The sequence below is a fragment of the Thermobia domestica genome, chromosome 11 (genome assembly GCF_964235325.1).
Source record: "Thermobia domestica chromosome 11, izTheDome1.hap1.1, whole genome shotgun sequence".
In the NCBI taxonomy this organism is placed as follows: Eukaryota; Metazoa; Arthropoda; class Insecta; order Zygentoma; family Lepismatidae; genus Thermobia; species Thermobia domestica.
The window spans coordinates 44,452,369-44,477,446 of record NC_137464.1 but is presented as its reverse complement, the minus strand read 5'-3'; positions in this window follow the sequence as shown (position 1 = coordinate 44,477,446).

Genomic DNA, 25,078 nt, shown 5'->3' with positions numbered 1-25,078 from the left:
GTCTTATTACCTTATATGGTTATATGGTAATATATAGGGGTCCATTACCTTTCATAAGACATAGATATATTAATGCACCCCTTGAAATTTTTGGGAGGAGTACCTTGGCTCACCCTTAAATTTTGAAAATTGCCCAATTTAAACATTCGGTATAATAGTATAGAATCCTAGTATGTATTACTAAAAATTTGGGTGGTCCACCTCGTTCCCGTTCATGGGTACAAAATTGCCAAAAATTCAAATTTCGGAGGTTTTTGACCTAATTTATCCCCTTTGATAAGAAGTTATTACCCTATATGGTTATATGGGCGTATACAGGGGTCCATTACCTTTCATAAGGCATGAGTATATTAATGCACCCCTTGAAATTTTTGGGAGGGATACCTTGGCCCACTCCTTTAATTTGGAAATTGCCCAATTTAAGCATTTGGTATAATAATATAGAACCCTAGTATGTATTACTAAAAGTTTGGGTGGTCCACCTCTTTCCCTTTCATGAGTAAAAAATTGCCAAATATTCAAATTTCGGGGTTTTTTGACCCAATTTATTCCATTGGATGAGGTCCTATTATCTTATATGGTTATATGGTCATGTATAGGGGTTCATTCCCTTTCATAAGACATATGTACATTTGTGCATCTCTTGAAATTTTTGGGAGGGTACCTTGGCCCACCCCTTAAATTTTAGAAATTGCCAAATTTAAACATTTGGTATCATAGTACTGGACTCTAATATATATCACTATAAATTTGGGTAGTCCATTTCGTTCCCTTTTCGGGGTACAAAATTGCCAAATATAAACGTAAGCAATACGTAGTACCACGTGTTTGGTTTTGACCTAAGTTATCCCCTTTGATGAGGTCCTATTACCTTATATGGTCATGTATAGGGGTCCATTAATGAGCTCGTGTAGCTCTCAAACGGAAAGAGACATGACAAAGTGTTTCCTCTCAAAGTTGTTCAAAATTTAGTGATTGTTTCAATAGGGGCAAAATAAATCCGTTTCCATTTAAAATTTTGAACTTGTTCCCCCAATAGAGAAATTCCTAAGACGCTCCTGATGTCAGAAATATCACCATACGAATTCAGCACATGCACTTTGGTATTTTTTTTTTTTTAAGATTTCTGTACACTAGGACCTGAGTTAAGGTTCTGTTACGGATTTCGCGAATCACCCTGTATAGCCTGAGATTGATGTCCCGATTTTTCGTTTACAAAATCAGACAACCCTAGACTAGATAGACTCTACGACCAATTTTCAATGTTACCACTTTCAAAATTATATTCACAGAACGTATTAATATATATTTAAAAGAATAGAAACAAATGGGACGGAATAAAATATGTACATAACCAGAAATTAAAGCAACGGGCAAATCTATAACTGAATATTAAACATATTAAGAGCTCCGATGATATATAATGAACTCCCACTCCGAATCAAAGAGGAAAGTAATTTTAAAGTATATAAAACGTTAATTTTACAGTGGTTAAAATAACCCAAAAGTATTTTTAAAAAACTATTGTTAACTAAAAGTAAGAATTATAAACCTTATATGTTATGATAAGAAAATAAACAAGTAAATAAAATACTAGAATCAGGCTCACACATAAGCTTTTGATTATGCGAGCCATTTTCTATCTTTTCTTTATTCTTTACACAAGAAATTTTAAAAAAAAATCGCAATATAGAAATAAGTGCACTGTATTAATCTGCCCGACACCGGAAGATAGACATGACTTCTGGAAGTTCGAAGTCCTGTCATCTCTCAATGCTGGGTGCGTTAAACTCTATTAATAAAGGGAATCTAGGAAGTCCGATTCCCTTTGGAGAATTAATAACACTTACAAGTAGGAAATTTGACTTTTGATTTCTGTAACAGTTTACTTTTCCTTATTCTTTTACTTTATTCCATTAATATTTTGTATATTGTTATTTTTTAATTTAATATGTTTATGTGTTTTTAAGTATATGCTTTAATATATTTGATAAACACAATATATTAAATTTTCTTCTTTCTTTTCTGCTGTAATTGTTCCTGAATCCTCTTACTAAGGATGTCTATAAAAATTGTAAACAGTCTGTAGCAGTGGTTCTCAACCTAATTCCTATCTTGACACGCTTGTGTGAGTGCAAGTCCGAGTAAGTACGAGCCCAATCAAGAGAGGTGAGCGCGAGCCGCATTGATCGCGAGCACGAGTGATTGTAAAAACAGTCGAGGAAAGTGGTCGGAAAACGAGCCCAATTGAGGTAAGTGATCTCGAGCCCAAGTCAGCGCGAGCCCAGTTGAAAAAAGTGAGCTCGAGCGCGAGCAAGCCTAGTACAAAATGTTCATCTGTGCTTTTTTCATGGGCTGTTTTCGCTCATGCGGTATTTGCATGTGCTATTTTTGTCCTTGTGTGTTTTTTGTCCATGCACTGTTTTTGTCCTTATACCGATTTAAATAGGAAGGGTGCCTGTCAATTATGCCACCTGAAACACAGAAAAGACATTTGGGTTGTCAAACTTATGGGACTTATGCTGTAAGTGTTCCTGACTCTTCTTTCCTAAGGATGTCTATAAAAATTGTAAAGTCTGTGGCAGTGGTTCTCAACCTAATTTCTATCTTGACCCGATCGTGTGAATGCAAGCCCGAGTGAGTACGAGCCCAGTCAAGAGAGGTGAGCGCGAGCTTAAGTGACCGCGAGCGCGAGTGATAGCGAGAACAGTCGAGGGAAATGGTCGGAAGCGCGAGCCCAATTGAGGTAAGTGATCGCAAGCCTGAGTGAGCGCGAGCTCAGTTAAAAGGAATGAGCTCGAGTGCGAGCGAGGTTAGTGCAAAATGTTCATCTATGGTTTTTGTTCAGGGCTGTTGTCTGTTTTCGCTCACGCGGTATTTGCATGCGCGGTTTTTGTCTATGCGCTGTTTTTGTCCATGCGCCGTTTTGACCGGATACCGTTGAATCCGGAGAGTTTGGACGTCTATCGTAGTTTTAAATATCTGTATGAAGTTAGGTAGAAAATATTGAAAATTTTTGTAATAGCCGTTTAAGAGGAAAAAAATTAGAAACTATGTCAATATTCGTTTATAATGAATATAGATATTACTATAGTACAGTAAAACCTGCCTTCAACGGACCCTTTATTAAACGAAAAACTGTCTTAAAGGGAAATATTTCATGGTCCCATGGATTTTGGAGTAAAAGGCATGTAAAAGTCCCTTCATTAAGCGGAAACTGTGTTATGCGGACAACGGAAAGCAAAATAAATCTTTAACGGTAAATTCTGAGTTTCAGACTACATCGTTTAGAAAATTTTTAAACATCCTGTGAGAGGGTAAACATATACTGTCTGCAATAAATACTTCGTTCTTTAGTTAAATCTTTATGGGCAGTGTTGACCTTCGTCAATCACTACTCATATTCAGTCCCCACAATTTTTCGCTAGTCCTACGTAGCATGTCAGCTGTCAGTCTTCTTTGTAAGCGTACTTCTGTTCCGCTTGTGTAGCAACTAGCGACAGCCAACAAAAAATGAGAAGAAAACTGACAAAACAAAGTTCTGGAAAAAAGGAATTGAGGTAAAGCAGAAGTTATATATCTCCATCACGTGTCGTGAAAACAAGGAAGAAAGAGTTCAGAGGACTTTCAAAATTCCAGAGTGTTCAAAAATTCCAGACTTCCAAAATTTTCTGTGTCCTGAAGTATACCGCAGCCAAGTAGTAGCAATGTATGCAAAAAATCCTGCTTGACTATTGGGAAAAATAAGGGAAAGTGTGCACAGCATATTTTGTTTATTTTAAGTTTTTTTTTTTTTTTTGGGTATTAATCCGTAGAAGGAAAAAGTACTGTAATTGAACAAGTTGCGTACATCAATATATTTTCTCATTATGTCCGTTATAAGCATATATATATTTTTTAAACGGAAAGGTCTATCTCCATTAAGCGGAAACCTGTCTCTAACGGAAATTTTTCCGAGTCCCGCTCGATTCCGCTGAAGATAGGTTTCACTGTATTACATATATTGAAGGGCAGAAACTTGTATCAGGTATTCTATTGTAGTATGTATTTACAGAGCCGCAGTTAGCAGCATGTCTACACTTGAAAACGAATGTCAAAACATTCGTAAAATTAATGGACCAGTTTATGTTACATATACGAGGGAAATTCAGAAAGTAATGCCTCCAAGATAATACCTTTATTTATATTTGACATATAGCACTAATACAGGTATCAGTGGAAAGCTTGCAATGTCAGCTACAAACGGTGACATCAATTATCAATATAATCCCCACTACGGCAACACACTTGCGCCAACGATAAACAGGGTTTTTCATGCCTTCGGGGAAGCATTGTGGTGGCTACTGGCTACACCATGGCCGAACTGTTACTTCCACCTCCGCATCACAACTATAGCGTTGGCCCTTAAGGTGATTCTTAAATTTGAGGAAGAGCCAAAAGTCGCAGGGCACAAGATCCGTATTATAGGCAGGATGAGGCAGAATATCAACAACACTTTGCCAGCAGATGAGACAACTTTGAACTTTTTTTTGGCGGAAGAGAAGACATGTCGCTGTACTCTATCAACTGACACTTCGTTTTCGGGTCATATTGGTATATCCACGACTCGTCGCTGACAATGAATGTTCCTGGGCGCAAACCATCCTCTGTCAGAAATTCAATTCATCAGGACGTAATCACTGGATGCCATAAATTACTCCATTACTCTGGAACGTGAAGAGATAGGAAGGTGAAACAGACGACATTCTATAGTTTAAACATCAGTACATTAATGATAAACAGTTCAGAATGTTTGCAATACTATTGGCCAAGTAGTGGGCTTGGAGACATTAGTTTTTGAATCATCCCTGTACATGTAATACAATCAAAGTGAAATTGTAACACTGGTGCAGTTCCACTTATTACGAGGGTCACTACGAAAGTTTTGAGATGTGAAATAACTTACAAGCTTACAATCAATTTAAAACTTACATTTTCTCAAAGTATTCACCATTACACTATACACACTTTTGTATCCTCGAAAACCACTTTTGGAAGCAGTGTTGCCAGTCTTTTTCTTCAAATGTTGAAAGTTCATTCTCGTAAGCCACTACGGCTTCTTCAGGGCTGCAAAGTCTCTTCCCACGCATGCTATCTTTGATCCTGGGAACAGAAAAAAATAACACGGGGCCAGATCAGTGCTATACGGCGGATGTGTCATAAGTTTGACCTCAATAGATTCTAAATACTGAATTGTGATGTTGGCCGTGTGTGCGGAGGCGTTGTCATGATGAAGCAGGATCCCACGCGATCCAGTTCTTGGACGCCATTCCCGAAGCTTCTGGAACACTTTTGTTAGGCAAACAGTGGTGTACCACTGGGCAGTAACAGTCAGTCCTCTGTTCTTCAAGTGGAACAGTTGCAACATGGCCAGATTTGGAGAAGAAAGGTGCGACCCACACTTCGCGGTCGCTTCACTTTCGTGGGTGGATTTTCGTCTGGAAATATCCAAACTGTAGACTGGCGTTTATTTTCAGGGCAAAATTGATAGATCCAAGTCTCATCACCAGTAACAATGTCAGAAACGCGTCGAGAATTGTTTCCATCAAATCTTGAAAGCATTTCTTCACACCATTCCACACGCATGCGCTTCTGCTGTTCAGTCAAAGTGTGAGGCACCACACGAGATGAAACCTTCCTGAGCCGAATATGATCATGAAGAATTTTTGTTACTGCTGGCGATCCAATGTTCACTGTAGATTCAATGTCCTTGAAAGTGTTCGAGGATTGTCTCGAATCATTTGTTCCACAGCGGCAATGTTTTTTATCTGACACAGCTGTTGCGGGACGTCCAGCTCTCTCTTCATCTCTAAGCGATGTCCGGCCTCTTCTGAATTCACCAAACCATCGAAAAATTGTAGCACGGGAAGGAGCAAGGTCTCCAAATGCCCCCTGCAAACGGTCAAGGCTTTGTGTCTCGTTCAAACCACTTTTGAAATCGTAGAGGATCATTGCCCGAAAATGTTCCCTTTCGAGCTCCATTCTAGACAGCCGAATACTGCTCACATCAACAAACAAGTGAAGGCGATACGGCCACACCGATAAGCGAGACGAGCTGAAACTTGCTTCGCTTCTTCGCTCTGGATACCACTACCGAACACAATTGTTGAAATTCAAATACTGTGCCACAACAATGCGTATATCAAAACTTTAGTAGTGACCCTCGTACAAGTCATAATCAATATCTCAAATATTTTAAGCATTTTAAATTGAAAAAGTAGTCTGATCACGTGAGGAAATACTGACGGTTCCAGAATTAAAATTTTAGGAAGATTGTGCTTAGAAGGAAGCTACAATGAGCGTAGTTTGAGCAGCGGCGTAGCGAGCATTACAAGATTGGGGGGGGATGAAACTTGAAATTGCCAAGTCTTGATTATATATATATATATATATATATATATATATATATATATATATATATATATATATATATATATATATATATATATATATCAAGTGTTTCGAAAATCTTAGTCTCACTTTTACCAACTCTGCGGAAAACTTCACAGCAACCTTATTTTCATATTCGCCCCATTCTGTGCCCCATCTGAGTGACGGACGAACAGCCCCCGGTTTCGAGTAAAGTTTCACACCTCAACTCAGAATCACTATCATCTCCCACGATGTACAACTGTTAATTTGACAACTTATGGCTAGTTTTGATAGTCTGCGCCAGTCAGTCCTCACCAGAAATGCGGAGAGTTTTTTTTCTCTTCTGTCCTCCAGTCTCCTCCCACTTCGATTTCATAATTTCGCACTCTGATGAAAATTATTAAATACCAGCAAGAAAAATACTAATATATAACCTCCCTTTTAGGCGCCCCTCCAACCACAAGCCCGGGGCACGTGCCCCGCTTGCTTCCCCATGAGCTACGTAAGTAACATACAATGATTACGTAATGCTTTGACTTATAAATACTATAAAGAAAGGAAGAATTGCAATTTTTGTTTTACTTTCCGAAAGAACCAACTACGTGATTAAAAATGAAGTAGGAAAGGCAACACATTTGTATGAAAATGAAGTGAAACACACACCGGTCTATGCTTTCACCCAGCAGACGTATTGTTTGGCCCCCCAAAATGTGACTTTTGGAATCATGCACTTAGGTTCATAGCGGAAGAGACAGAACGACTTGACTCTTGAATTGTAGCTTTCGTCCATCGAACAACATTTCCAGAAACCTACTGTGTTCCCCTGTGCCGTGGCATGGAAAATCAGCAGCCGGGGCGAGAGTATGACGGCGTCCTCGTACATATGAGTTAGGGGACAGATCATCCGCGAAGCGCCACCATGGTTGGTGCGAAGCGTAAGAAAATTTTCAAAAATAAACCCTGCTTTTCCTTGATTTTGAACACCTTTTATTACTTTTTTCCTTCCATTTTATATATGTGTACATATATTTTCCTAACATGAGTAACATTATAGGACCATTTCCTAAAGCAGAAAGAGGATTTAAGTACATACTAGTTGTATTCCAAATAATTTTTCCTGTCTCTCTTTTTCTTTCATTCTGTTTTTTCATTTTTCTCCCCAATTTTGCGCCCCCTTTCTTCGGAGCCCGGAGCTATCACCCCCGTTATGCAAGGCACTGATGATATCATTCCCAAAACACACTTTTGTTCAGTTCTCCCTACTCGAAAAGCCCTGTAAATAGAAAGTCTTACTGCAAAACAGAACTGAAATACGCTATCCTTGTCCTCTATATTAATATGATCACCTTTTGTTTCAAAGCGAAAGGTTTATTCACACACAAAGCATACACGGTTACACAATACAAAGTATATTCACTCTGGTATAAAAATCTACTTCCCTTTGACACTTTACTATTAGAAAAAAACTCTTAAATTTGTCAAATTCACATACTATACATAGTAAAAGGTTTATACTAATAAACCTGCCATGTTTTCTTCATGGGAATACGGGATCTTAGATCCCCTTTCCCCCCAAAAACTTTCCAACAAAATCCAATAAACTGTACCTCTGGTTATGAATAACAGTATAATAGGCCGCGGTGGCTCAGTGGTATAGCGTTCATTTCTGGTGCATGGGATCCTTGGTTCGATCCCAGCTCACTTCCAGTGAGCTTTGTAGTGGAAAAACACCGTGTGCGTCTCGGGGTTCTCCCGTTTCCTCCCACTTTCTTCATTCCACCATTTCATTCATTTCTCATCATCACCATCTCCTTTAGCCTAGCCAACATTTATTTTTTTCAACAATATAATAGGCGGAAGTTTCCTAAGCTGCAGCTACTTTTCTCTCGTCGTTCCCTGCAATTAACTTGACGGACTGAAGATGTTTACAATCCAACTACAATAAAAAATGCCTTAAAAACTTAAGATAATGTCTTATATAAATGCTTTACAGAAAAACAATATGCAAACGGTTCAAATCAGTCATACAATCTACATTCAATATTCTTCGCGTGTTTAGCAATATTTATTTACATGGTAGTATTTGCCAAAATTATGTTTGTCAGTTTAATCTGATGAAAAGTTGATTTTTCTCCTTGTGTCGTGTATAATTATCAGGACCAGATTTACATATTTCTAAGCCCTGGACCAAGCACAATTCTGTGCCCATAACATCTCAAAAATATTATAATTCTTGTTACTTTATTTAATGTCTCTATGAAGAAAAAGTCACTCATCTTTCCTGTGCTTGTACATGTAGAAACACTCAAAGCCATCTTACTTTTTTTTTCTTTTTTTTATGTTGGAGAGTATCCGAGTTTCCACCAGGTACAATGGAAAAAGCATTGTTGCAAATTTCGCTCGCTATCAAGTCGGACAGGGTATTGTGATAACTTGATCAAAACTGTTACATGCTACACTTTATCGTTCATTCACATTATCCCAGCCACTTCATTACTTTTCGAATAAGCTTATATTGATAGGAGAAATGGGATGGAATTAAAATATGGGACATTTGCCTGTCCTGACTAAATTTATTGGGACGCGGTATTCTCGGGCCCAAAATCGGGACTGTCCCGTTTTATACGGGACGAACAGTAGGCTTAATACTAACCAGTCACTGCCTTGTTCTTGTTTTATTAATATCAATTCTTTCAGTCACTACCTGTTGCCTTGTATACGCTCTTGTATCAAATGCTTTTGCGTAAATTCTCTACTTGCCACCGAAACGCCTTTTCTGTCTGTCTTTGCATGCCAACTTCATTCTGCTTTTGTCAGTGGTACAATTTCCGATTTTCATTAAAGATTCTTCAAAATGTTTACGAATATCAAATGAAGAAAAGTGAAGTGTAATCACTTGCAACAAGTAAAGAAGCTTTAAACGAATAAATCAATTTATTTCAAGATAGGTAACTACACAAAATTTATGCCAAGTCTATAAAAGAACTGATAATGTTTTACAGCAACTGGCTACCTAAGAAAATGTTAAACCGAATAAGTCAATTGAACAAAACGGCATTCTTCAAATTGCCAACTATGTATTTTAATTTGCCAACTTGTCAAGCGATTGGTAACTTTGGGGGGGGAGGCTCCCCCCCTTTACCCCCCCTTAACGACGCCCCTGAGTTTGAGCTACTTGTTGTAGTTATGAAAAACAATATGGTTTGTCCGTTATTTAAGAGAAATTGGTTAGATAACGTGGATGAAGGATGGAGGGCACGAGTATTGATAATATAATTAAACCACAATAAAAAAGCACGGTAACACCAGGAATAGATGTCACCAACTATGTTAAGTAACTGAAGAAACAATTACTCAAAGAATTTGCACAGATATATCACACAGTAAGAGGGTGGTCAATAAATACACCAATTACACAAAAAGTTATACTAATATTTTGTAAATGTTATCAAATGCCTTATGCTACAGCACCTGCAATGAAGAAAGGAATTACAGAAATTATATACCAAAGATGGAGAACAGGCAGCATTAGCGTGGTAGTGATGTCAGAGTTTTTGGGAAAAGAATGGTGATTTGATGCGTGATGCAAAAACAGAAAGCTTATTAGATATGTGTAATGCAAATACAGTTATTTGGAAAATGATTGTGCTGCATTTTGCGATGTGTCACAGTTATTGCTGTAATAAGGTGAGCTTGGTGTAAACAATGTTTATGCATCTAACACTTTTTTTTTTTTTAACGAAATATCATTACTGTGAAGCGTTTTCTCAATAAATTCGTAATTATAACATTTGAGGGTATATGAAGTTCTGACATAGTGAGAGGCGAGGAGGCTATACGTAAGCACCCCGAATAGGGAGAGGTGCAGATACTCACTTTAATCAAGCATTTCGTTACAATAAAGTTTTTCAAATCAATTGAAAAGGGGCTTCAAATCGGTCTGCAACCTTGTAGTAACCCCTGACAACTATAATTGTTTTTGGCTAACTGCAGGGAATTTCAAACCAGAAGACATTTTGTAATTGTAATTGCTATATTGGATTCGCCATTTTGAATTTTCTAATTTTGACGTCAGATTCTGAATCAGTTGTCCGAAAAACCCCTGGCAGTGTGTTTTCTTCTATATTAAATGTTTGTTTTCTGTCTATGCTTAGAGACTACCCCTAACGCTCAAAGGGTGGTTTCTACCCTTAAATCTTCACCATTGCCGAAACAAAAAAATTACGTGTCGATTATTTTTCAATGTTCTACAAATATACAAAGTTTCATTCAAATCGGGGAGTGATACTTCCGTAAGTCTCCTTGTAAGTAGTTTTCAAGAGTTTAAACGTACAAATTAATTATGACAAGAGTGCTTCTTCTTTTCTCTTTTTGCTAAAATTGTAAAATATTTAGGATATCACCTCTGGATAATCAAATTCTGCCTTCGATGTAATATATATATAAATTACATCGTATATGTAATGTATAAATTAAATGTATAAATTCGGCCTTCGATGTAATATACACTTGTTTATTAAAAACTAAATTACAGTGTAACGGTTTCGACAACTTAACGTTGTCTTCATCAGACACTAACTCGTTGTCGAAGTGTTAGTGTCGAACGAGTTAGTGTCTGATGAAGACAACGTTAAGTTGTCGAAACCGTTACACTGTAATTTAGTTTTTAATAAACAAGTGTATATACTCTGGTCAAAAGTGTTTATTATTTCTATTTGGCAAGCAGCACCGCCAGCCAACGTGACGCAACTACAGTCCCTTTTGGGAAATACTTACTTTCAATTACAAGCATTTACTTTGGCTGTCCATGAAGATTTCTGCATTGTATAAACTAATACGATAGAATGTCATATGCCAATGGATTGAGACACATGAAATGGGGTTTAAATTAACAAAAATGAACTCGTCTTACAATACGAAGAAAATGGAAAGAGGAAAGCTGTTGGAAATAGGTGGTTTTCAATCTAAAATTGTGGAATATTTTTAATTACTCCAGTAATTTAGTCTCCACACTGGTAATGCGCCCAATGTTAAATGAAATTGCAACATTGCCACTTCAGCAAGCTGGTCGAAAGGAACGTAAGCTTACACAAAATGACATGAGGAACGTGTACATTGTTGTGTGAGGGAACCTAGAAAACGTCGAACATATTCCCCGACGGTTCTGTATTGTCGCTGTGATAAAAGCTCAAGGAAATAGCTTGCTGAACTGGTAACATTGCTTTTTCTTTTAACACTGGGTACATGAGCAGTGTGAAGCTCAAACTATTGTTACAATTGGAAAACTTTCATTTTAGATTCAAAACCACCTTTTTCCAACAATTTTCAGATTTTTCATATCTTTACTCATAACGGGAATGAGTAAACCCATGGCCTGGAACAACCTATGGCCCCAAACTTCTATTACACCCTATATAGATTAGAACTCTCTACTCCTTGATTCATAAAGCTTTGGAAATGCCTCACAATGATGGATAAACGGTGTAGAAAATGTTAGGTACTATTCGCATAGTGGATTTCTAGTAAACCACAATCAGGATGATTTCCTAAGCTGATTGTATACTTGAACATCTTCTAAACACATATTGGTAAAAATGAGGTAAAAACAAACAAAAAAAAAAAAAGTTTCGGATCCTGTAGAATGTCACATAGGCAATTTTCAACTTCTATCGCTACGAACTAAAGGAAGAACATTTATTTACTATACTAATTCTTCCTGTGATTTTAAGTTATAAAATTTCAACTCGTAGCAACGTGACTTCCGTCGAAAGTTACCACTGACAGAAGCTGAGGGGAAATTAGGTTCGCCTTCAGTATCTCTACTTTCCTCTATTTCAATATAATTTATTGGGATTGATTTATTTTAAATCAGTGTGTCTCTCAATAAATCTATTTAAAAATCTCTTTTTGAGAATTTAATATTAACAGTGAAATATTGAAAATTGAAAGCTGTCGGTTGACGATGAAGCCCGCAACTACCCACACTGAAGACTTGCGTAAAAATTTGAAATTCCATAACTATTAAACTATATAAGATCAGGAACATCGTTAACCATTAGTTCAAACATTAATTACATGTTGCAATGTTTTGTTTGGTAGAGCCTAATAAAAGTCCGGAATATAAAGCCCTTCACCTATGTGTTACAAAATGAATCTCTATAACAGTTTCATAGAGCTTCTTTGTAATTCTCTTAAGTGTTTTCAGAGTTTAGTGAGTCCTCGGCACACACAAAAGTGGTTTCGGAATAAAAATTCAATTTATCCTAGGTTATGACGGGAACTCCTTTGCTAATTGCAGCCTCCGGACTAGGTGAATAGAAGGAGTCTCCTTGCCCATTGCAGCCTCAGAATTTTTCCGTAAATCATTGCAGCCCCGGGAGCAAAATGATTAGAGGATATCTCCTTTGTTCATTGCAGACTCCAGATATAGGGTTTTAAAGAAACTCTCTGTAGCCCATTGCGGCCTCAGAAGAAAGGTGTTGATAGGTTATTGATCAGCTGTAGACTGATGCCTCCGTACTCTTGCAGTCTTCTTTCAAAGACGTCCTTCTGAAGGGAAGATCCGTGAAGGAAGGTCGGCTATCTTCGGTTTTCTTCCGATCCTTTTTCGTATCCATCTTCCATCGTCTGCTGGTGTTTATGTTTTGAACACAATAACAGATGTTCGTGATTGAAGCATGTGTTTATAGTAGTTGCTTACTACACGTGAGGGTATGGAACCTTACAATATGAAATACATGTTAATTACTATGAATCACTGTAATTAATTTTCAAATTTCTGATAATAGTATTACTTTATTCACACACCCTCAGCAAGTTACTAGTGAAGGGAAATTTTCTTCCAAAAGTGTTAAGTGGGGTGAATTCCTCCCAACCCTTCCTAACAGCATTTCACATCCTTTTAATATTCAATCAGATAACCAGTGGTTCTTTCATGCAAATTCCGTTTTTAAACAAAAGCTTTATATATAAAATATTATTATATTAGAGATTCTACTTTTTTCTCACTCATGTTCTGAAAATGAACTATTAACATCGTAAAATTATTGAGCGCTGCTGTATAACATAGCGCGTGGTTATATCGCTTTTAAATGACGCAGCAAGAATTGTTGCCTTCAGGTGTGTTTCACTAGATAGAGGTGAAAAAAAGTACGAATTGTCCAGAAGGTATGGATGGAACGCTCGCAGTATAACTGGAAGGCATGCTATAATTTTGTATACTGAAAAGGGTCGGGAGAAAAAAAATGTGATGAGAAACAAATAACATGCACAAATTGCATCGTAATCCAATTACTGTTTGTATATCTATCTATTAAAGGAAACTTCAATATATGGAACAACTACACAATATGTTACAACTTTGCGAATAGCATTAGTTTCAATAACAAACAACCCAGGCGCTTCGTTATGATACTCGTTGATTCTCTATTAACCTTTTACGGATGGCTAATGACTGTTACTAACAGTCTAATCTCATGCTTACTAATAAGGCAAGGCTGCACGCAGTTGCAATCAGTTAATTAGGCTTTCTGTGACGTAAAAGTACATTGCTCTTATTCGAGCGACAATAGAAGGGAAGAAAGTATAGCAATTGTGAAAAAAAGAAATCAATTTCGACATATCAACGGATTTACAAGTTTCTCCTATATATAAAGAAGGGTTAACATTCATAAGACTTAAACGGCTCAAGACCTAAATGTATAAGCACTAGGTCTAAATTTTAGGTCTTGTGCCGTTTAGGTCATGTGCTACCAAATGATTTTGAGGTTTTTTTGCCGTTTAGGTCTTATACCGTTTAGGCCTCCGTACCGCAAAATGAGTTTTAGGTCTTGTGCCGTTTAGGTCTTATGTCATTTAAGTTCTTGAGCCCTTTAAGCCTTGTGCCGCAAAATGAGTTTTAGGTCTTGTGCAGTTTAGGTTTTTTGCCATTTAGATCTTGTGCCGCAAAATGAATTTTAGGTCTTATGCCGATTAGGCTTTCTGCCGCATAATGAGTTTTGAGTCTTATGCCGTTTAGGTCTTGCACCACGTCCCCGAAAGAAGTGGTTTTGAATATCTGTTTGTGCATTCATTCGTTCCAATGTAAACATATTCACTGACTTAAAAGCCAGCTATTCAATATAGAGTAACTGGCTACAATAACACCGTTTGTTTTTCAGCTGTTTACAACACAGAAACTAAGCATGTGGCAGCAATCTGCAATATGTCAATGCATAGGAGGCACATCTGTTGTTTTAGTGTGTGAGTTGATTTTCTGTGGCGTAACGTACGTGTTTTGCAATTTTTGTGTTATCAATCAATCAGAAAATTGAGAACAGAAAACCTAAGTAAAGTTGTATAAGTCCTTTATATTAATATCACTACAGGCACGTAATGTATAGGAATTTAAACGATATTTTTTAAATAAAACACAATGGTCAATAAGGAATGTATCGATTGTATTTACATGAGTCAATGTGTTAGTAGAGAGCAGTGGAACGATGGTTCATTTTGTTGTGTGGTTGCAATAACGCCTAACGCGATGGGTGCAATGGTGTTACTGTCTGGGTGAAAGCTGCCACACCTCAGAATGCAATATCTGCTTTCCAAGCTATTGGCATATACCAATTCAATCCTTTAATAGTCCCAGAAACAACCCTTGTACACTCCGCATCAAAAAATTGCGACAGCTAACCCCGTGCAGCTAGGCCACCCAATATATACCTTCTTATCCCATAATCGTGTCTGGTAAATAGACCTTCTCTCTCTCATCCTTTCTTCTCTCCCATACTAAAATTAGCTAACAACATGAACGCCATCTCTTCAGTGTTTCCGACACAAGCTCCTACCGGAACTGCATTGGACAACAATAACCGGACATCAGCTAAAGACATCAACAGTCCCCAGCAACATCATCTCCATGTATCTGTGACCTTGTAGCTAATGCTTCGCCTCAGTCTTCTCCCTCTACATCCTCCAGAGACAGCTTTTTCACTGAACTTATTTCAACTCCAAAAATTAACAGATCTCTTCCTGGAAGGAATAGATCAGAAAACGTCCAAGCAGTGGTTGTGACTAGAGGTCTGTTTCAGGAACGTCCTAATGTGAAGAATAAAGAGTCAACTTTGCAAGCGAGTGGAGAAAGAAAGGGGGTACTTATAAAAATAATTGCGAAGGTAAAAATTCGAAAACATGTCATCGCAAAAATAGCTGCTATTATTACGTTACTTGCAAAGTTTATTATTACGATGATACTGGTAAAACTATTGATTGGTTGCAATGTGGAGCCTATAAGAGGTAATATCACAAAACTTTTGATAACATATTACCTCTTACTGGACACTGCTTTTCTTGTCCCAACTACATGTACTTGTTCCAGCTTATCTCAGTTCATTGGTTTCATGATAATATGAATAATGATAACCTGACGCTATTGTATCCATAGTGTATCCATAGTGCAATAACGTCATTTCACTTTACGCGACATTTTTGTATATTACTTGTACTACATATTTTTTTCAGGCTCTTTGCACTATGTTGTAATCACTGAACACTGAGCTAATAAACAATGCAACATTTACTTTTTTCCGTCAAACATTAAATGCGAAATCCTAGGAAAACTAAGAATGGCGGCGTTATTGTAGCCAGTTACCCTATCTGCACCAAATTTTAAACTTAATGTTTTTATAAGATTTTATAGGAAGATTTTCGAATTTTCTCCCTACTCCCAAGAATAAGGGTAGTTTACTGAATAGCTGAAATGAAAAATTGGGAATTTTCTCGAGAACTGCCTAATGATTTTGTTTATATGGCATATATTAGTATTCCACTAACAAGAACCGAATCTAGCCCGGATCTGGGGATCTAGGCCCCCAGTTTTTTGAGTGACAAAAATAATTGCAGTTATTATTTATACATTTTTGAAAGTTTATAGTAAATTCATGATGTACCTATCATGAGATATACCTATAAGAATATACCTAAGTCTGAATTCTGGTTGCCCCCCAGTTTTTAGATTCTAGATCCGCCTCTGCCACTAACAACCCTATATTTTGATATAAGTTATTTCTTTGGAGAGAAAAATATAAGAAGGATAGTTTATTATTAGTGGTGACTTGTTTCTGAACGATTTTCTCAAAAATAACAGATAATGTTGTTCATGTTTCATATATAAATATTTCCTACTAATCTGATGTCAGAAGACGAAAATCTGAAAAGACAAAAGATATTAAAAGTAAATGTTAGAAAGGCAAAACCATGTAAATTGGAACGAAAAGGTCGGTGTCAAATATATGAGTAGGAGGGAAGAAAATAGAACAGGTGACTAGTTTTCGATACCTGGGTTGTATTATTAGTGATGATATGAAGTGTAAACGTGAAATAAAAGCAAGATCGGAAATGGAGAAATAAACCTTTAGGAGGACGAAATGACAATTTCGAGGAACTTGGAATAAAGAGTTAAGGGGAAGGACTCATAAAATGTTTATACTGTATGAGGTAGAGACATGGACATTACTAAAAAATAATGCAAATGTCTGGAAACTTTCGAAATATGGGTGTGGAGAAGGATGGTGAGAATTAGCCTGGTCGAGCCGAAATCGAATGAGAACGCTTTAGAAATGGTGCGGGAGAAACGAATAATTTTTAGATATTATTAAGAAGAGGAAGAGAAACTGATTGGGACATTGGCTAAGAAGGAACTGTTTCAGAAAGAGACGTGCTAGAGGGTATGGTTGCAGAAAGGAGAAGGACAGGGCGAAAAATGGAAGCTTTTCAGTTGCAGCAAGTGAAAAATGATGGCAGAATATCTATGATAGTGACTAACCTGATAATATGGCATAACTCGTTTGTTTATGAAACAATCCACAAGGGGTAGTTTACTCATGGGACTGAGTTTCTTTTCAGGCTTATTCTCAAAAACTACTGAGACGAGTTTGCTCATATTTCATTTTTAAAAAATATATATTTCATTAATTACCTATACAGTTGCGTAAATTACTTCTTATGAAAATATCTACAAAGGCAAGTTTACCTTTGAGGGTCAGATTTTTTCGGATGAGCTTTCCCGAAAACGTCTTATAATTTCATTCATATTTCAGTAATTCTCAGCCACTGTATAATTTAAGGAATTGGAATGTGAAATTTTAGAGTGATGGCATATAATTTTTCTTTTTCTATTAAGAATTAGGAGTCAGTAGATAGAGATGCGCACGAAACAAGATTTGAGGCTGTCTCGTCTCGAAAATGTGCTGTAAAAGTGATGTCTCGACTCGAAAAATGTATTCTTCTCTATTGGAAAAGCTGTGTCTCGACTCGAATTTTGTCAGGAGAATTCTGTCTCGACTCGTCTCGTGCGCACTCCTATTAGTAAACTTTCGACATAAATGGCCATGTTAGTCATTCATATATGAGGGATGGCGTCCCTCGCCGATCACACTGCCCTGAGAATTGTGTAAAAAAAAAAGGAATAGGGAAAGAAGGAAGCAGTGTGGGACTATTGTGTTAGGTACCATCCCGGTATTTGTCTGGTGTGAATGAGCAAAACTAAGGAAAACGTCACTCAGGCCTGGAAAAGCTGTTACACATTTCCGACTGAGTGTCCTCACCAGGAATCGATAACACCAAAGACGTTAACGTTAGCGATTACAATACGTGGGGCCGATTTTATTGTTTTTCTAAAGTACTTTAATTTAATGAGTTTATAGAGTCATGGTGGCGTAGTTGGTAACAAGCCAAGAGCATTAACTGGGGTCCCGGGTTCGAACCAGATGGGATAGGTTATATTTTTCGTCCTATCCTCGTTCAAGGTTTCATTTAACTTTAAGGGAGACTGGGGAGCCAAGAAGGGTAAAGACGGCCAGAAGGGTAAGTGCATGCAGCTGCCAGCACTTGAGCATTTCACAATCTGGGCTTAGGTTTACAATCCTTGCAATCATCAATTGTGTTCCCACTCACTATCCTGATTGAGTTCGAGCTCGCTATCATTAATTGGGCTCGCACTCAATAACTTCACTGGGGCTTCTGCTCTATCGAACTCGGACTTCGCCTTGCTATTCATTTATAGGGCTTGTGCTTCTACGCTCAATTATTATTTAGCTCGAAAGCAGGGCTCGCGATTTTTGACATTTAACATACATGCTGAAGCTGAGCTTTATCTCCTAACCATCTTTTAGGTCTCAAATGTGCATTTGCTTTGGTCATAATGAGTCAATGAGCTTTCAGTTTTGTTATATTGAGTCTTCTTACTCTTACAAATTACCTTAACCAAACTTCATGATAGTTCACTAGAGTGGTGCACAGAGTTTTCCTTGAATCAATGTTTATAGTTTAGTGCCCCTTTTCAGCACTAATTAAAAGATTATCTAAGTAGAAGTCTTTTGATGATAATAAATATTTTCGAGCAGAGTTTATTTCATTTTTGGTCATATTCAATATGTTTTCGCAGAGTTGGTTTCATTTTTACAAAAAAGTATATATATATATTTTTAATGATATTAGATATTTTTTCCGCACATTTTATTTCATTTTTGACGATATTCAATATTTTCTAGCAGTTTGTTGTATTTTTGATTACATTCAATCAGGGGCGTCATTTCAGACTTCGCTTGGGGGGGGGGCAAGAGCACCACCGACGTAAGACTTTCACGTTTTGTACTAGTATATTAGTAGACAATCTATTAAAGTATATGTATTACTCAAACTCTTGGGGGGGCAATTGCCCCCTCCTGTCCCCCCTAAATGACACCCCTGCATTCAATACGTTTTATCAGAGTGTATTTGACTAGAGTTTATTTCATTTTTGGTGATATTTAATACTTTTGCTCAGTTTATTTCATTTCTGATGATACGAAATATTTTCTAGCAGAGTTTGTTTCATTTCTGATCATATTGAGTACATTTTAGCATAGTTTATTTCATTTTTGAAGATATTTAATATTTGTTGGAGATTTTGTTTCATTTTTGTTGAGATTTCATATATTTTAGCAACGTTTATTTAATTTTTGATGATAGTTACTATTTTTGACCAAAGTTTATTTCATTTTTGAGATATTTAATACTTTTTGCAGAGTTTATTTCATTTTTAATGATATTAGCTGACAAGTAGACCTCACCGCTTCGCCGTTGCGTTAGCAAAAGGAAACAACTACTGTCCTAGAGTTGGGTTGAATATAAGATATTGACAAAAATTTTAGCTGCTAATGAGCACTAGAAATATGGGAAAACGAAATAGAAACATCAATTTTTGAAAGCCAATTACAATATAATTCGATAGTTGCAAGACCGATATATTTTAAAAATAGATGGAGGAACAATAGTTGTGACTTCAACTATGTAAATCGAGTTAGGAGGGATGTTTTTATGGCATTCCAGATCATGGCCGCCATCTTAAAATCCGCCATATTGGATCGACGCCAACTTTTTCAAATAGAAAGAGGGCCATGTGAGGGATCAAACAACAATGATTTTTCCCACCCAATCTCATACACTAATTAGTTTGCCCACATCTAGAACGGTTTACAACTTACAGTTCTTTGAATGTTGAAAAATTCGTTGTTTTTAGCAGATAACAGATAACTACAGTGACAATGGACATAGCTCCATAGATAGCATTCTTACTGGACAAAATTACGGCAATGCAAGAAATGCAAGTCCTCAGCATTCATAAAATGGTCAAAACAGAATTTGGCAGAGCACCATGAGCACCTAATAAAAAATGAAGCGTCACAAATATCACAAAAGTTAATGCCGGGAATATTGAAAGCGTGCTTCTTCGGCACCTCGAACCATTCGATCGGCTCATCAATATATACTGATTTACAAAATGCTTATTGAATCATTCCCGTGAAGCGAGGAGACTGGAATTGATTGTACACAAGGGAATGCAGAGTGACAATAGTATCTCTGTCATGCACTTTTGAATGGAAATGTTCGTCCTTTATTGCATAATCACATATGGTACGCCTATGTTTTGTATTGACTAAAAGAATACAATCAAAGGTTGAAATATGCCGATGGTACCTTTTGGAATTTGTCGCACTTTCACTGATTTCCCAGGTGGAGCTATTGTACTTTGCACCTCTTCATTATTAAATAATTATCAGCTATCAAGCATAAGTGAATTCCTGCTCCCTGTATTCGACCAATAGCAATTCACATACCATTCTCGCAATTCATGTAATCCCATTTTACCAGATGTTGATGGTAGATGTATTGCCAAGTCTCTGCACTAACCTATTAAATCCAGTCTGCAATGTTAAAGGCACTATTCCGTTCTTTTCCTGGAGAACAATGAACAAATTACCAACTAAATCTCCCTTTAAATTAATTGTGTAGGAATGTGTCATAGCATTTACACTTATTGCAAGAACCTCAATTTTCCTTTTGCCTTTTATATCCAAAGTTCTCGGGCAATGCATTTCAAATTGAAAACCACTTTGGTCAGCATTAGAGACATACTTAAACTCAAAATTACGCAACGTTGTTTGATGCTGTGAACGTACTCTTTAGCAGTATGCATTAAGTGTGGCTGGCGCTCATGTTGGAGTCTTGTTTTAAAGGTTGTTACTTTCCGTAGCCCGATATTATAATGTCGTTTGAAGTTCAGTAGTCAGGCCTCCGAGGTTTTAAACTGTTCATACTCAATATCACGCGCAACGTGGCATGCCATTCGCTGAAGATCACTGTCTGGTACCATTTGGAAAACTACTTCAGGTGCGTGGATAAACTGCACGTACAATGTGTCTCCTGTAAAAGGGAACTCTTGATTTCGCGTGCTAGTCCTGTATTTTTTTTCCTAAACAACACGATCGTAGGTCCACTCGCTAATGCCAAATCGGTTACATATTGTCTTTTTACCGTGGTTTGGGTGTTGTGTCATGTAATTAATAATTTGTTTCGTCTTCTCAACCAAGATTGAATAGCCTTTCTTGCGTCCATCCTCCTCGATGGTGATGGAAGTGATGCGTCTGACACCTGGTGTTCCGTCGGTATCTTCGGAATCTGTTGTGTGATTACACCCTTCCGCTTCCACACTAGCTCTTGATTGTTTATCTCATGATGTGCCTCCTCTAGAATATCTAGAGTGTATTCCATTTCGAATTCCAGTTCTTCATCCGCTAGGAATCCAATTATGTCATCTGCGATTACTCTTTCCTGTTCTGATATATTTGTTGCTTTGTGCTTGAACCGTAATATCTGCAACAGCTGCAAGAGGTACATGGCAATGTTTGCTTTATTTAACGCCATGATGTGTCGTTTTTAGTCTATATTTGTTGCCTGCACACACTCTCCTTAACACACACACACGTACGCACGGCACCTCACAGAACTACAGGCACAATGCAATAAACGAAATAACTATTTCTCAAACACTTCCAAGTTCACGAATAGAACTGACAGTGGGAATAATATATTTTCTGCACTTGTCTCCTTACAAAGAGTTTGTCGCTGTAGAATGGTACACGGTGCAGGTAAGCTCCTACCTTATACCGTAGCTGCTACGACCAGGAATGCCATTGGCAACCAATACTGCTATTCTCTTCATCGTGCTGTCCCAACTGCTTATACTTACAGTTTGAATTTACAAACGCACACACGAAGTGGCGAGGTCAGAACCACTTTATGAATGCTGAGGACGTGCATTTCTTGCATTGCCGTAATTTTGTCCAGTAAGAATGCTGTCTCTAGAGCTATGTTCATTGCCACTGTAGTTATCTGTTATCTGCTAAAAACAACGAATTTTTCAACATTCAAAGAACTGTAAGTTATAAACCGTTCTAGATATGGACAAACTAATTAATGTGTGAGATTGGGTGGAAAAAATCATTGTTGTTTGATACCTCACATGGTCCTCTTTCCATTTGAAAAAGTTGACGTCGATCCAATATGGCGGATTTCAAGATGGCGGCTATGATCTAGAATGCAATAAAATCATCCCTCCTAATTCTATTTACATAGTTGAAGTCATAACTATTGTTCCTCCTTCTATTTCGAAAAAAAAAATCGGTCTTGCAACTATCAAATTCTGTTATACATGCCTTTCCCACATTCATGTTTCTATTTCGTTTTCCCCATATTTCTAGTGCTCATTAGCAGCTAAAATTTTTGTCAGTGTCTTACATTCAACCCTACATTAGGACAGTAGTTGTTTCCTTTTGCTAACGCAACGGCGAAGTGGTGAGGTCTACTTGTGAGTTTATTTCATTTTTGATCATACTCAACATCTTTTGGCAGAGTTAGTTTTTTTTATGATGATATATAATATTTTATAGGAAAGTTTATTTCATTTTTAATATTTAATACTTTTGATGAAATATATTTTAGAAGAGTTTATTTCGTTTTTGATGATATTTAATATTTTTAGCAGTTTATTTCGCTTTTGATAATATTTCACTTTTCTTAGCAGTGTTTATTTAATTTGTGGTCATATTTACTATGTTTTAACAGAGTTTATATCATTTTTATGATATTTTATATATTTTAGCACAGTTTACTTCATTTTTGATGATGATATTTAACTATTTTTATTGCTATTTTGTTGTCCCTTTCCAGCACTGAGGCTATATATGGTGTGAATCCACAGTTTAAAAGAAGATAGAAACAAATCATTTGTTTTCCTACGAGAATGTAACAGAAGTCTCCGATACTAAAGTCAAAAATTTTATCATTTGGATACAAACAGGTTCCCTGTTTAAACACCTAAAAGAGAATGTATTGTCGATGTGCCACTCGTGTAAAGTTATTTCGAATATTAACTTCAATACTTCACAACAGTTTTGATTACTAATTGTGTTTATACCAACACATGTAAATAAATCAGAAATGTTATTCAGTAAATGATGATTTCAATGCACTGTAAATATATTTAAATTATCTGGAAGGTTTGCTCAACACAACGCCACATGTGTTGTTTCAGGCAACTTCCTTCAAGCAATGAAATGATATTATAGCTGAAATAATATTGCCATTATATCAATAGATCTATGCAAATAATGCAACTGAATCAACGATTGCCGCAACTAGTTCTTTCTTTATGTCTACAATAATATTCATAGGGAAGTACTGTATATACATGTGAGTTATGATATATCTAATTATATTAAGGGGAAACCTGTTATTTTATATCCGAACAAGACAGAAAATAATAAGCAAATTGAAATAGCAATGATCAATAATACTGAAAGTGTGTAAAGTATGTAATAATAATACGGAACTATTTACTAATATTGGTAAAATTCGTAAACGGTGTCAAAGGACACACAAAGATTTGATAGGCTATATATTTATTCTATGTACCTCGCATTCTGTGAATACCACCCACTGAGAATAATTCGTCACTTAATTTGCAGTCTTATCTAACAAAATGATTGCATATTTTAGTATACCGCAAATATAATGTGACTTCAATATTCTTCCCAAGAATCATATTCGAGAAAAGTAAATTTTTCGTTTGTTTTCAACCAGAACGAAATGGAAACATCTCCAAACCGAGGCAGAAGAATTTCTGGTATTTTTTGTGCATGTATGATGGTAGTTGCTTCAGAAAGATTGTTTGGCATAATTTTAGTCACTACAAAGAGTGCACGTATGCAGAAACTTATTTCGGGAAGAGCTTCTTGCGGGGAATCCAAATTCATTATGAGGGTAAATTATATATATATATATTTAAAAAAAATAACCCTAAAATTATACTAAATTTACTTTAAAGTCGGGATTTCGGAGGTTATAGACCCCCATGGCTCACCCAATCCAGGCGTACGTCCCTGCTACGAAGGTATGATTCTAGTCACTAGTTTAGGAAGGACTCTCCTTAAAATGACAAGAGACGGTATAAGATTCTGCGGGTTGAAATAAAGATATTAAAATTAAACTTATGAAACTTTTGTGAGTTTGAGGATACTGGTGCGAATTTTGCTACTTTTTTTTTTTTTTTTTTTTTTTTTTGTACAGTTCCTCAAATACGACTAATGAAATTGTGTTTATATATAGCAACTACTTTATCACTAACGCTAATATATGACAAATAATTTTTCATCAAAAAGCCTGCAAACTATATTTATTTATGGGGTCTCAGTTTTCTTCAAACGAAGTTTTCAAAATTGTGTGTATTTTCATAAATAGATGTTTCTGCAAAAACTACAGCATAAAGTGATTTCCCTTAAGAAATTGGAGCAAGAAAGCTTAGTACATTGGCTCATAATTTTTTTATTAGTGTATTTTACAAAATCATTGTTTTGATTTCTTTCTTTTTACAGTTATTATTTAGTTCCTAGCTTTTATTCAATATCATGAAATCATTTCTTTGCTTGTAGCTTTTTTAATTTAGAAATACTACATGATTTCAGTGTGTGAGTTTACACATTTTATTTAATACTCACAATTTACAGGACTTCATTAAAAATATTGCTTCAGGTAAAGGAACATTTATGAAAGACAATAGTTCTTTACTTCTCCGTTAATGACGACACATACAGATCTCGAACAGGAATTCGGATCGCTGGTTGGCAGGCAACTGACCGACAAGGACAAATGGCCGACATAACAGTTGGTCGACACTATAATCTGTCGACAAGGACAATTAGCCGACACAGTAATTGGTCGGCAAAGACGATTGGTAAACAGATGTGATTGAGAATGACAATTGATGCACAAGAGGAATTCATATAAGGTAAATGTACCAGTAGTCGTC